Source organism: Gossypium arboreum, chromosome 3, assembly GCF_025698485.1.
Source record: "Gossypium arboreum isolate Shixiya-1 chromosome 3, ASM2569848v2, whole genome shotgun sequence".
Taxonomy (NCBI): Eukaryota; Viridiplantae; Streptophyta; class Magnoliopsida; order Malvales; family Malvaceae; genus Gossypium; species Gossypium arboreum.
In genome coordinates, this window is record NC_069072.1 from 7,419,834 (window position 1) to 7,432,288 (window position 12,455).

Below are 12,455 nucleotides of genomic sequence, written 5' to 3' on the forward strand. Positions count from 1 at the left end.
GCGAAGGTTCTGAAAGACTGATACCCAATGTTGCTCGGTGACTTCCTTCGGTCATTCTTTCTTGAGGAAAGCTTCTAGCGGGGAGAATGTTTTAGAAAACATGTGGAATGGAGTGCGCTCTACCTTCCAGAAGTGACTCAAAATCCAAACATTGAGCAGCTCAGCAGCATTCGATAAATCGTCCTCCCTTTTCTTCGACAACTACTCGGGGACCAAGGTCTCGGCTAGGATGGTTGGGACAGGTTGATTCCTTGTTTTAACCTTTCAAGAAATCAACTACTGCAACTTCGAGATGTCCGAGAACCTTTGGAAAAATAACCAAACCATAAATGACCAAAGCGAATAGATTTACCCTTTTTAGCATGTCGGGATGGTTCAGAGTCAAATCTCGTAAGGAGGACCATAGAATGCAAATGGTTTCGTTCTTCTTCTTTATCTGCTTTTTCAGCCCATGCATCGGTCATGTCGCGGCCTCACTAACTTTTTCTTGAAGGTCATCGGCTTAGGCTCCTTCACATATATTTTGCCGAGTTATACATTGTCGATACTGAGTAAAGCAAAGATACTCTTCTATGGTTGAGTCATATCTTCTTGATTGAAGGTGAAACACCGATAAGTCGGGTCCCGAACCGAACCATGGCTTGAATCAACTGTTCGCTCACACGGATGGTGATCGGTGAGCTATATCTCCATACCTCTCGGTGAAAATGTCTCTAGTGTCTGAACCCCACTGATTCCAAATTTGAACCAAATCTTCGAGGTTATTTTGGCGAACATTCGCAGTTGTTTGTTCGGGCAAATTGGCAGCACACCTTTCCACAAGACTATCCCCCTTGTCCCTCTGAGTTTTTAGAGACCAGTCCCGCACCACGGCATTCTTCTCGGTCATCTGTGTAATTGACTCCTCCATCAGAAACCCGTTTTTTGGCAACCAACCTTTAATCAACACCCTTCTAATATGATGCCTATGATGCATGATAAAAATAAAAACAAGCAAACTTGGTTAGTAAACACAACAAATATAATTTGAAAAATAAACTAAACTACCCGATCCAATTATTTTGCATAAATAGTGTAAATGAAAGGCATTTTCCCCGTATACTTATTTTGGTGACTATAAGCGGACAGAGGTTCGGCATGGCTCTAATTGGATAGCTCGTATGGTTCATTATATGTAGTCTCGGTTCTAGACAGGTACTCGAATTGCTCGTACTATCATCTGCTAAGATTAGCACGAAGCCTCGGTCATAACCCATCACAGGCTCACGAGTTCAATTCGAGGGATTACATTTACTTATGCCTATGCGGAGGGACAAGTTAACTCACGAAAGCATAAGTCATATGTAACCCGAAAGTATTCACTACGAGTTAACTCACGAAGGCGTAGCGTTTACTTTCACTTAAACGGACGGAGCCCGGGTAGAGAGCTCATGTTATGCGAAAATGCAAGTGCACGGTATGTGGGGAAAAACTTCATAAACCTTTACGTTTTACTAAAAAACTAAACCAAAATTAAAACCATAAAAATTGAAAACTAAAAAACAACCAAATAAGTAAGTTAGAAGAACTATTTACAACACGATACAAATGCATGAATTTTGAAAACGAGATTTTTGGATCACGACCAAATATTTACTTTGAACAAGGAAATTTGAAAATTTTGACAAAACGTGTTTAATTCTAGACACGACTCTCAAAAAGGTTCCCCAGCGGAGTCGCCAGCTGTAGCGACGTAAAAAATTTTAGCTTAGTTTGGTCGCTAATTGTGGCGATCTATTGAAAACTTGAAATCTTAAATTTTGATTTTTAAAATAAACAGGGAGTCGCCACCGATCCTTTTTTCCTAGGTGTGATCGGACACCTATTAGATCTCCAATTAAAATAAATAAAAGACTGAGTTTAGGTTTACTTTAAAGTCCAGAGAAAAATTAGGGTTCGAGTCGCCATGCTGCGAGGAAGGTATTAGCACCTCGCGACGCCCAAAGATTGGTATCTCATAAACACGAGTTGTCTTGATTCTCAAAATACGAGTTCAATATTAAAATTTAGCCATGATCCGATAAAAAGACGAGAAGTTTGAAATTTTGATTGTTAAGAGAAGGACATACCGTTTTAACATGAGTCGATTGATGTTCATCCAACATAGCGATGAAATCGGTGACTTTGTGCTAAACCGACATGTTGCCTTATGTATTTAAATTAATTAGAAAAAGATTCCAAAAGTAAGAATTTAAAAAAATAAATGATATGAATAATGACATTATGAATAAAAATATCAACATGGGATACTAGAACATTCGAATAACAATAACAATGACATTTATGAAAGAAATAAAGACAAATCATGAATAAATACAATGTGTAGTAATGATAAATATGTATATGTATATACATAGTACAGATGAACGATATACGATATGTATTAGGAAAAAAACATGTATTTATACTCTAATAATCATAATAAAAGATGTATGTACACCAAATAGTACATAATATTGAAATAATATAATAAGTGGCAATAGTGAAAATAATTAGTATAATAATGAATAATATGATATACTGAAAATAATATTAATGTAAAAGTATATATACATACGTATAATAAAATATGTGTACTAATATATAATAAAATATAATTTATACATAGTATATAAAAGAAAATATGTATGTGGAAATGTATAAGAAATATATATAACTAGTAATATTAAAGATATATACATAACATATATAGAACGATACAATACGACGTTCCTTAGAAATGATAATAAAACTATTTTGTACATTACACCAATACATACACACATACATAAATATATATATAAATAATAGTATTAGAAACATACCTTATAATATTAGATATATATATATATATAATAGTATAAAAGAAGAATATGACTAATGATATTTAAATATATATAATAATATATATAAAATATAATATTAAGAACTTATATACATCACATATGTAAAAAATGCATATAATATTACAACATTTACATGATATATACATAATAGAAATAAATAACAACTAATAATAATAACATTAGAAATATAATGAAGTATAAAAACGAATATAATATAATAGTAATATTAAAATAAAGTAATTAAAATAGTACTATATATAAATGTACTAATATATACATATATAATATACATATATTAATATTAATAATGATGCTAAAACTAGAAATAATAATCATTAGTAGTAATAATACTTTGAAAATAATTAATATATTAACAAAATACTAGTAATAATATTAATAATATGTAAAAAATGAAAATAAACGAAAAAGGACTAAATCACCTAAGAATGTAATTTCTAAGTAATTTAAAAGAAATAAAGAAATAAAGGACCAAAACGAACACGCGTGAAAACAATGGGGACCAAAAGCGCAATATTCTCTATTACCCAAAACGCAGCAAGAAGACAAGAGAGACTAGATTGATGAACGGGCAAAATTTTGGGGCCAAATTAAAATATTAAAAACCTGATTGCAAAATCAGGAGAAAGCGGAGGGGCTGAAAGCGCAATTAGCCCCTCAGCTTAAAAGCACGCGGATCTCGCCTCAGTGCGGGTCGGGTCGACCCGACCCGCGTCCAAAACGACGTCGTTTCGTTTATAAGCGGGGGGACCAAAACGGTGCGTTTTGGTCCCCTATAAAAGCCAAAAATTTTGTAAAAAATCATTTGAGAAAGGGAAAGGAAAAAAAAATAGAGAGAAGAGGGAGAGAAAAGAAAGGGGAGAGGGAGAGGGAGCTCGGTGGGACTCCGGCCAGGGGTCCGGTCGCCGGACGGCCACGGAGCTTCATAGAGCACCGTGGCAAGCCACCGATACTGATGGTAGAAAAATCTAAAAGGTTAGTTTTTTTTTTGCTGTTTATTTTAATATTGTGTTATATTTTAATATGTAAGAATGATAAAATGAGCTTAAAACGAAATGAAAATGCAAATAAAAAAACCTTTAGGCTTTGTTAGTTTCGATTCTTGGTCTTTTATCTACTTGCTTCATTTGTTATTTTGTATCTAAACACCGATGATGTTATTATTATTGCTCGGATGGGAAATGATTCTCTTTTCTTGTGTTTTCAAAATGCCAAAATCCCAAATTTCTTACATTGTTGTTCGATGGCTATTTATAGCCTATATTTCTTACATACTTTATTATCATTTTGCTATTCTATGCTTCGCTTTTTTCATTGTTTTTGCGGTGGTATGGGCGTGATGGCCGAGGTCAGGCGTGCTAGTGGGGTTCGTCGCCGGTCAGACGGCATGGGGCGTGGTGGGTGAGTGGGGTTCGGCACAAGTGGGCAAGTGGGGGCTAGGGTTAGGTTCAGTGGGCCATTCGGGTTTTAATGGTGTTATGGGTTTAGGTTAGCTGGGGTTATTGGGTTTCTGTGTATTAGGTTTTGGGTTTGTAAGGGTTTGGGGGTTATTGAATGGGTTTAGTTAGGTTTAATGGGCTTAGGGTCTAGTTGTTGGGGTTAGCTAAGTCCTATTGTAATGTATTTGGGCCTGAGTCTCATAAACGGCCCAAAATTGGCCTATGACACATTCTAAGTCCAGAAAATCGTACTTGATGTTCAAAAGATTAATTCATTAAGGATTAAAGTGAATGGAAGTCATGCACCGGTAGGAAACCGAAAAGAGGTGGTGAGTCCATCGATCGCTAAGTACCAAGCTCCTTCGGATCCAATCCTAAACATGCATACCGCCATTGCCACACCTTAATGTCATGGATATTTCTAGGAAACCGATTTGATTAAGTCATTTTAGGAAAAGTGATTAATTTTGGAAAATACTTTCATTATGGAAGCTTTGCTTGTTGTCGAGTTATTTTGAAATCAATTGTTGTTTTTGAAAACGCGCCTAAAGCTATCCAATTTCAACAGTTAAAATAAGTAATACCTATCTTAGTAATACATATTAAAACCATCAAAAATAATTAAGCGGCCTTATTACATTTAAAAACCCAAAACTTCAAACGTAAATAAAAGGATGTCCAGTTCACGGAGGAAAATCAAACTTTGAAGGCGGTGGCCACTCCGAATTCCTCACGACTCCAAGCCCACTATGGTTGGGGATTTCTGCGTGGATGAAAATAAAAGGGTGAGTTTGGGGAAACTCGTGTGTAAGGAAAACCCATTCAAAGCCCAAGTCACTCAAGCCCATTGGGCCTAAGCCCATTCAGTAATAAAGTGGTATCTTGGGCGAGCCCTTTCAGATTACAATAAACCGGGCCTTAGCCCTTATTCAGATAATAGTATGGCCCATAGGCCCATTTCAAAATACATGCAACATCAAGAAACATATGCAAGCCCATTTGGGTAATAGTGGTACTGGGCAAGAGCCCTTTTCAGATTATAATAAACCGGGCTTTAGCCCTTATTCAGATAATAGTATGGCCCATAGGCCCATTTCAAAATACATGCAACATCAGTAAACATATGCAAGCCCATTTGGGGAGACTACTCAACCCACCAACCACTACACTCCACCCGTACCAGCCATACACTCCATGTGGGGATAGCTCAACCCACCCATTTAACACTCACACATTGCAAAGATTGTCGCTCGATTATCAAAGAATTGAGGCAAAGCCTCCAGTACGTGGACAAGCCACTTTCAGTACTTCCTCCGTCAATATCCCAATCCCATGCATCAGATAATAACAACATGGCATGCAGTAAATAACAACAGTCAAACATGCATTTAAGTCAATTTAACCCTAGGGGTATTTTGGTAATTAATCTCCTAGGGGTAAAACTGTAAATTTTCCACTTTTAAAGGTATTTCAGTAATTTATCTATTTTAGGGTTTTTCATGCATTTTCCTACTTTTCACGTACTAACAGAATCACGTACCGAGGGTTCTTACCGAATTGGGCCCGTTGGCCCATCATTCCAATTTTGGCCCATTAAGCCCAAAAATATCGAGGGCACAGAAATCATGCACTTTGCAGTCCAAATTTTGTAGCTTACCAAAAACATTAATCGATTTACCTCATGAGCATTCGCACACTAGCAAATCTACAAAATACCGGTTTTCGGCATTTCGACTTTTCGACTTTTGCCGATCCGACTAAGAAAGAGGGTGTTAGTTACACACATTGCTTATGATTTATATCTCGACGAGATCCACACACGAACCGCCTACAATTGGATTACTAACACGTTAATCTAACTATTCAAATACGAACTACGATTAATCCCTTACAATATTCGCCAACCACACCTACAGATCATAGTAAGCTTATAAGAAATCAATAAGCAACCCATTAACAAATTTTTGTCAATGTTTACCACATAATCATAATTTCACTGCAAGCTGTCTTCCTGAGCAATAGTCACTAAATCATTTATAACTGGAGCTACGAAACTCCAAATCAAGTTCCGTTAATTTTACCTGAAAATAGACTCATATATCTTCTATCCATAAAATTTTCAGAATTTTTGGTTTATCCAATCAATACCAGATTTTTCTCAAAGTTTCCCATGTTTCACTGTTTGACTAATCTGACCACTCTTCATTACGAATCAAATTTCTCATTGTACAGAATTCAAAATATGTTTTTGTTTATTTCATTAGAAACTAGACTCAATAAGCTTTAATTACATAATTTATTCAGCTTCTAATTCATCTCCCACAATTTATGGTGATTTTCCAAAGTCACGTTACTGCTGCTGTCCCAAGCAGATTTATTACCAAATCACTCTTTCACACCTAACTTGCATGCTTGTTATTTAAACATGTATATCACCAATCAATCATTACATATCTATGATTTTTACTTAAGCATAATCTCCATTTCATCATTTTAAAGCACAACATGTTAGCCGATTTTTCCCTTTAGCATCTAAGGCACATGCATGCTCATTTGTTTGGCTCAACTTCACATATCTTCCATTTTTCATCAAAAGAACATGAAACAACAACCATTTCCTTCATTTTAATTCATGACCAAATGCTCACAACACAACTAAAAATCAAAATATACTTCAAGAGTTAAGGCAGAATCAAGAAGAACTCATGAACCTCAAAATAGAAGCAAGGTACCAAGAACTTACCTTCAATTTTCCTCCTCCTAATGACCGAATACTCAAGAGCTTTCTCCTCTCCTTTCTCTTCTCTAACTTTCAGCTATGATGAACAAAGATGGACAAAACTTTGTTCTTTTCACCCCTTTTTCTTTTAATAAAACTTCATATTTCATCCATTTAATTCTTTAATACAAAAGACATGATATTCTTGTCATGAAACATTTACCTAACCCATTATCATGGAACATTTACCTAACCCATTATCATGGAACATTTACCTAACCTATTATCAATTTGTATCAATTTGTACCATAAATTATGGATATCAAGTGTACATTTTGTCTACAACAACATGATGGTTGGCCACTTCATGTAAAATGGGAGGTTTGTCATGCAAATCCTCCTATTTTGCACTCCTATTTATTTGGCCAGTACAAATTAGCCTATAGCATTTTCAAATATTTTCACATAGGTTCTATTTAATAATTTCACTCCCTTTTTCTTATGGAACAAAAATTAACTAAAATTAGCTGGTTCTATCTTAAGTTTGGGCTTTCTAGAGGCCCACTAACATAATTAAACCTATGCCAACATTCACAGAATTCCCGAAAATTGGGGCGTTACACGAACCCGTTTTCTCAAATTTCGTAGACCAAAATCGTTGCTTTAATAAATCAAAACGCTTTATTAAAACGATCAATCACAATGTGACCCGATCACACCTCACAAAAAAAGATTGGTGACGACTCCCATTTTCGTTTTCAAACTAAAAGTCGACTCCGTTTTCAAAATGAAATTATGGTTTCGACAACTTATTTCTAAGAAAGATAAGTTTGAGAAAGATGATCTCATGGTTGAATTCAATTTTTGTTTTTAAACTCTTTTTATTAGAATTGTTTTATGTTTAAGTAATTCGTTTTCTATCCCATATTCCCAATGTGTTTTTTTAAAATTATTATTGTAATACCCAAATTTGACCAGGCCTTAATAAATAATAGTCCATTAACAAAATTACAGGCCGAAATAACAAAAGTACAAGCCCAAAATACAAAAAAGGCCCATTAGCCCAATAACCTAAACTAATTCAAAAACCCTAGGGTTTCTAAATCCCTCTCCAGCCGCACTACTGCCACCCACGTGCCCCTGCAGAGCGCACGCCACCCGAGGCTTGATGCCTTGGCCGCATTGCACCAGAATGGCAAGATCATCTCTGTTGACCCCAGCACCTGCAAAAAAGGGATGGAAAACAGAGCAAAGGAAATAGCAAGAATAGTAGCAAACAAAATAATATGTATTACTTGGCTATAAAATTCGAACCCAATGTATCATTGTTTACAGAGGAGGATACACAGAGGGCAATCAAAATACAAAAAAAAAATCGAAATACATAATCAAAATTTCAAAGGTGATCCTTTATTTTTTAAAACTATTATTTATATTTATATATAAAATAAGAAAGGGAAATGAAAGGAGAAGACTCACCTGGCGTTCGGTCTTCTACCACTGTGAACAGCTGAGGTTGTCACCGCCAATGAATGGTGACCCCCTTTTACGTTGAAAAGTTTTTTAGAACCCTAAAACCGAAGGGTCCCTTACCTTTTATGGCAAATTTTGGCTAGTTTCTAGAAAAACCAACCCCAAATTTGGATTCCTAAAAGCTGCTTACCTTTTTTTAAAAATTTTCTTGCCACTGGAGGCGGTGGACGACGACGGCGCCTATGGTCGGAGCAGAGGCGAATTCAAAGAAAAAAGGGAAGCTTTTTTAGAACTTTTTAAAAAAAATGGGCTGAAATGAGTTTTTTTTGGAAAGTTTTGGTTTAAATAAGGCATCAAAACGGCACCGTTTTGGGATTGCCTGAAACGCCCCAAAACGACGTCGTTTTTGGGCTAAACTTGAACCGATCCAACCCAACCTAGCAGGATTCGCATATTTTTTCCTTAAAGGGGATATTTCAACTTTACTCCTTCCACTTTTTCAGTTGTTTTAATTTAATCCTAATTTTGCTATTATTTATTTTTAGTAATTTCGCTATTCAGTTTTATCACGTTTTCAATTAAGTCCTCGGTTCTCTGATCTCTTGGAGAAAGGACGCATGTCCTAGGGGTTGGGATTATTTCGCATTTAGTCCCTATGTGTTTTCGTGCTTTTCATTTTAGTCTTTATTTACTTATTTTATCATAATTTATACTTTTAACTTCATTTTCATTCGATTCAGTCCTTGTTTTATTTAATTTCAAATTTTTATGAAAGTTTTTATTTATTTATTTATTTGCATATTTATTTATTCATTGATTCCTTTATTCTTTTTGTATTTAAAGTTTATAGTGTTCTTTATATTTTTATTTTGCACATTTTGTCATTATTATTATTATTATTCTCATTATTATTATTGTTATTTATTTTCATTATTATTTATTTTTTATTTTTATATTATTATTTAATTAGTATTACAATTAGTAATTATAATATGATTATTTCCATTGTTAATTGGTATTTTATTATTATAATTATATCATCGTCATTTACTAGTATGGTATTTTTATTTTTCACACATCATCATTTCATTTTATACCTTTCCTTTTTATTTTATTTTGTTATAACAATGCCACGAGTTGTGTTTAAATATACTTACCCATATTTATACTATGCCCGAATAAGCTAAATATACATTATTTTAAATATTGCATTCGTCTTTGCACGAGGCACAAAAAAGGAAATTTTTTAAATCAAAGTAATGTTATTATTTTGGACTTAGAAAAGTCGTGTTCTTAACTTACGAAATATGGCTTCTTTCTAAAATCAAGATAGTCGAATATTTACTTTCAAATAAAATAAAAACGAGATTTAAAGTGATGATTAAATGGCGTTCATTTTTGTTCTCGAGGATCTAAGGCATTATGTCTTAACTTACGGGACAGGATCCTTTCTTCTCGATTAACTTGAAATAAGCCCCTTTTCGTGAAAATTAATTTAGTAATGTCTTAATAAAGGGTCGTATTCTAAAATCTTTTCAAATTTTTAATTTTCGACACTAAAGACATCAAGTAATCAATTATGTATCAATTTTAGACATAACAAGGGTGCTAATCCTTCCTCGTGCGTAATTGACTCCCGAACTCGTTTTCTGGATTTTTGTAAACCGAAAAATATTGTTTTAATAAATCAAACCTCTTATTAAAATGATCAAATTACGAGATGACCCGATCACACTTCCTAAAAGTGATTCGTGGCGACTCCATCTTCGTTTTCAAAATATAAGTCGATCTTTCAAAAAAAAAGGTTTCAACAATTATTATTTAAATAACCACATATTAATTAAAATTATTGGAACATATAATCAACTTAAAAACTATACTTCAATTTTAAAAGATAATATATTTGTAATATTATGCATATGATTTATAATTTAATTATAAAAAATTCAAAGATAAAATTATTATAATAAATATAATTGATGATTCAAAAAATTAAATATATATATTATATAGATAATTTTAATTTAATTGTCGATAATCTTTTAGCTTAATGACAAGAGTACTATGTTTTAAGTATGAGAGTTTTGGGTTCAATTCTAAGTAACCCTATTCCTTTTCAGTAATTATAAAAAATATTTTTAATTTTAATTTTAGGAATAAATTTTAAATATTTTTATTGATTTTTTTAATTTTAGAAATAAAGATCTATATAATTATAGAGATAATATGTATCTAATATTTTTAATTTTATAAATAAACTTTTAATTTTTTAAAATATTTAAAATTTCAATTTTAAATGATTTTTAGAATTAAAGTTCTATTTTTAAAATTTTAATTTTAGAAATAAATTTTAAATAATTTATTTTGAAACAGATTAAAGTTTTAAATAATGTAAAAGTATAAATTTTACTTTTGAAAAAAATAGTTGACTAATTTTTGTTTGTGATATGGTGTGTATGTGCCCTTCCTTGCTTCTTTCCCGGTATGAAATGGGTCCTGAGACCGCCCCTTCCAATTTTATATTTTATATAAAATAAGATGAATGCAATATAAAAACTGAACCATAGAGAGGATAAGGTTTGTTGCCCTATCATCTAATTTTTGAAAATTAAAATTTAATCTTTATATTTTTATTTAATGGAATTTGGTTATTTTATTTTTAAAATTTTAAAATTTAGATTCAATTATTAATAGTCTGAGTGTAATTTTGTATTTTCACTCTCACAATTATAAGAAATAAAATCGATAATTGTGTAAAAAACTTCTTGATGCTATACTCTATGAAAAATCAATTTAAATTCATGATTTAAGCAAATACCTTCATAATGATTGCATCGGCATTTGGAATGGCATGAAACATGTCACCACCAATATGGGAGATCCTATTGTATGCCGGTGTCATCGAGACAACATACGGCAAATCAGAGATCGTCAAAGCATATCCACATATCAAAGGTGTTAACTTTGATTTGTGGATATGCTTTGACGATCTCTGATATTAAGCCTCTAGTCCCACCTCTGTCATCAACCAATGATCCAATGGAGTTGAACCCTTGTTTGTAACCTGACAGGATTACACTGGTGACGACCTTGGATGTACAAGCCAGGCCATCGTTAAAAAGCTTGTTGAAATCAGGATTTCTCGATGCTCAATCCCATATTTCACATCCATGAGCTTTCTTGAAGGTAACGCCACCTTCTTTCACGCACTGACTGAAGTAGCGCCAAGGAGCCATTTGCCATGGATGGTTCTCCATTAGTACCATAGGTGCCAGGGTTTGCTCCGAGTCATGTAGAAGCCATGTCAATGAGTGAGTTAAGTCGTACAAGGGATCTCTACCGTCTGAAGGATAGTGGATAGTGAAAATCTTTCAGCGAACAAGCAGTCCCATTATGCGAGCAAGGGTGGTGATATCTGGCGAAGTAAGGCCATCATTAATGCAGGAAGCTAATTGCGACAAAGTGGCCGCGCCACCATAAGAGTATATTATGTCAGCTATGTGAAGCTCCACGGCAGACTTAAGCGCCATAGAATCTGCAAAGCTGAACATGTAACGCCATATCTCTGCTTGCCCTTGTAGCCTTGCTTCATCTAATTCTATTCTTTCCATTGCATTCGGCCTTTCTCCTAGTTTTCGTGGGATCTCATTTTTCCTAATAATCAAGAAGTAATTTATAGTAAAGCGGAGAGGAAGAGAATTGTGAGTGAGGATTTCTTTTATACAAATATTTTTAATTCTTTTTCTCGTCACCTCTTAACGAACGTCTTTAGAATAAGATAAAACTTTCAGTTTTTTTAATCAAAATCCCTATAAGAAAAAACATCAATCAATAAGCAATGACGTCTTCTAACACAAACTGTTGAATAACATTTGGATAGTCCAAACATAAAACATAAGAACAAGCCTTGTTTAGGGAGAAAAAAAATTGAGAGTGACCTCC

At 33.6% G+C, this 12,455-nt stretch overlaps 1 pseudogene; it reads right to left on the reverse strand.

Moving 5' to 3' along the window:
• Window positions 1–10,006: 10,006 nt before the first annotated feature.
• LOC108475032 (desmethylxanthohumol 6'-O-methyltransferase-like) lies at window positions 10,007–12,219 on the reverse strand (annotated as a pseudogene).
• Between the last annotated feature and the right edge of the window lie 236 nt (window positions 12,220–12,455).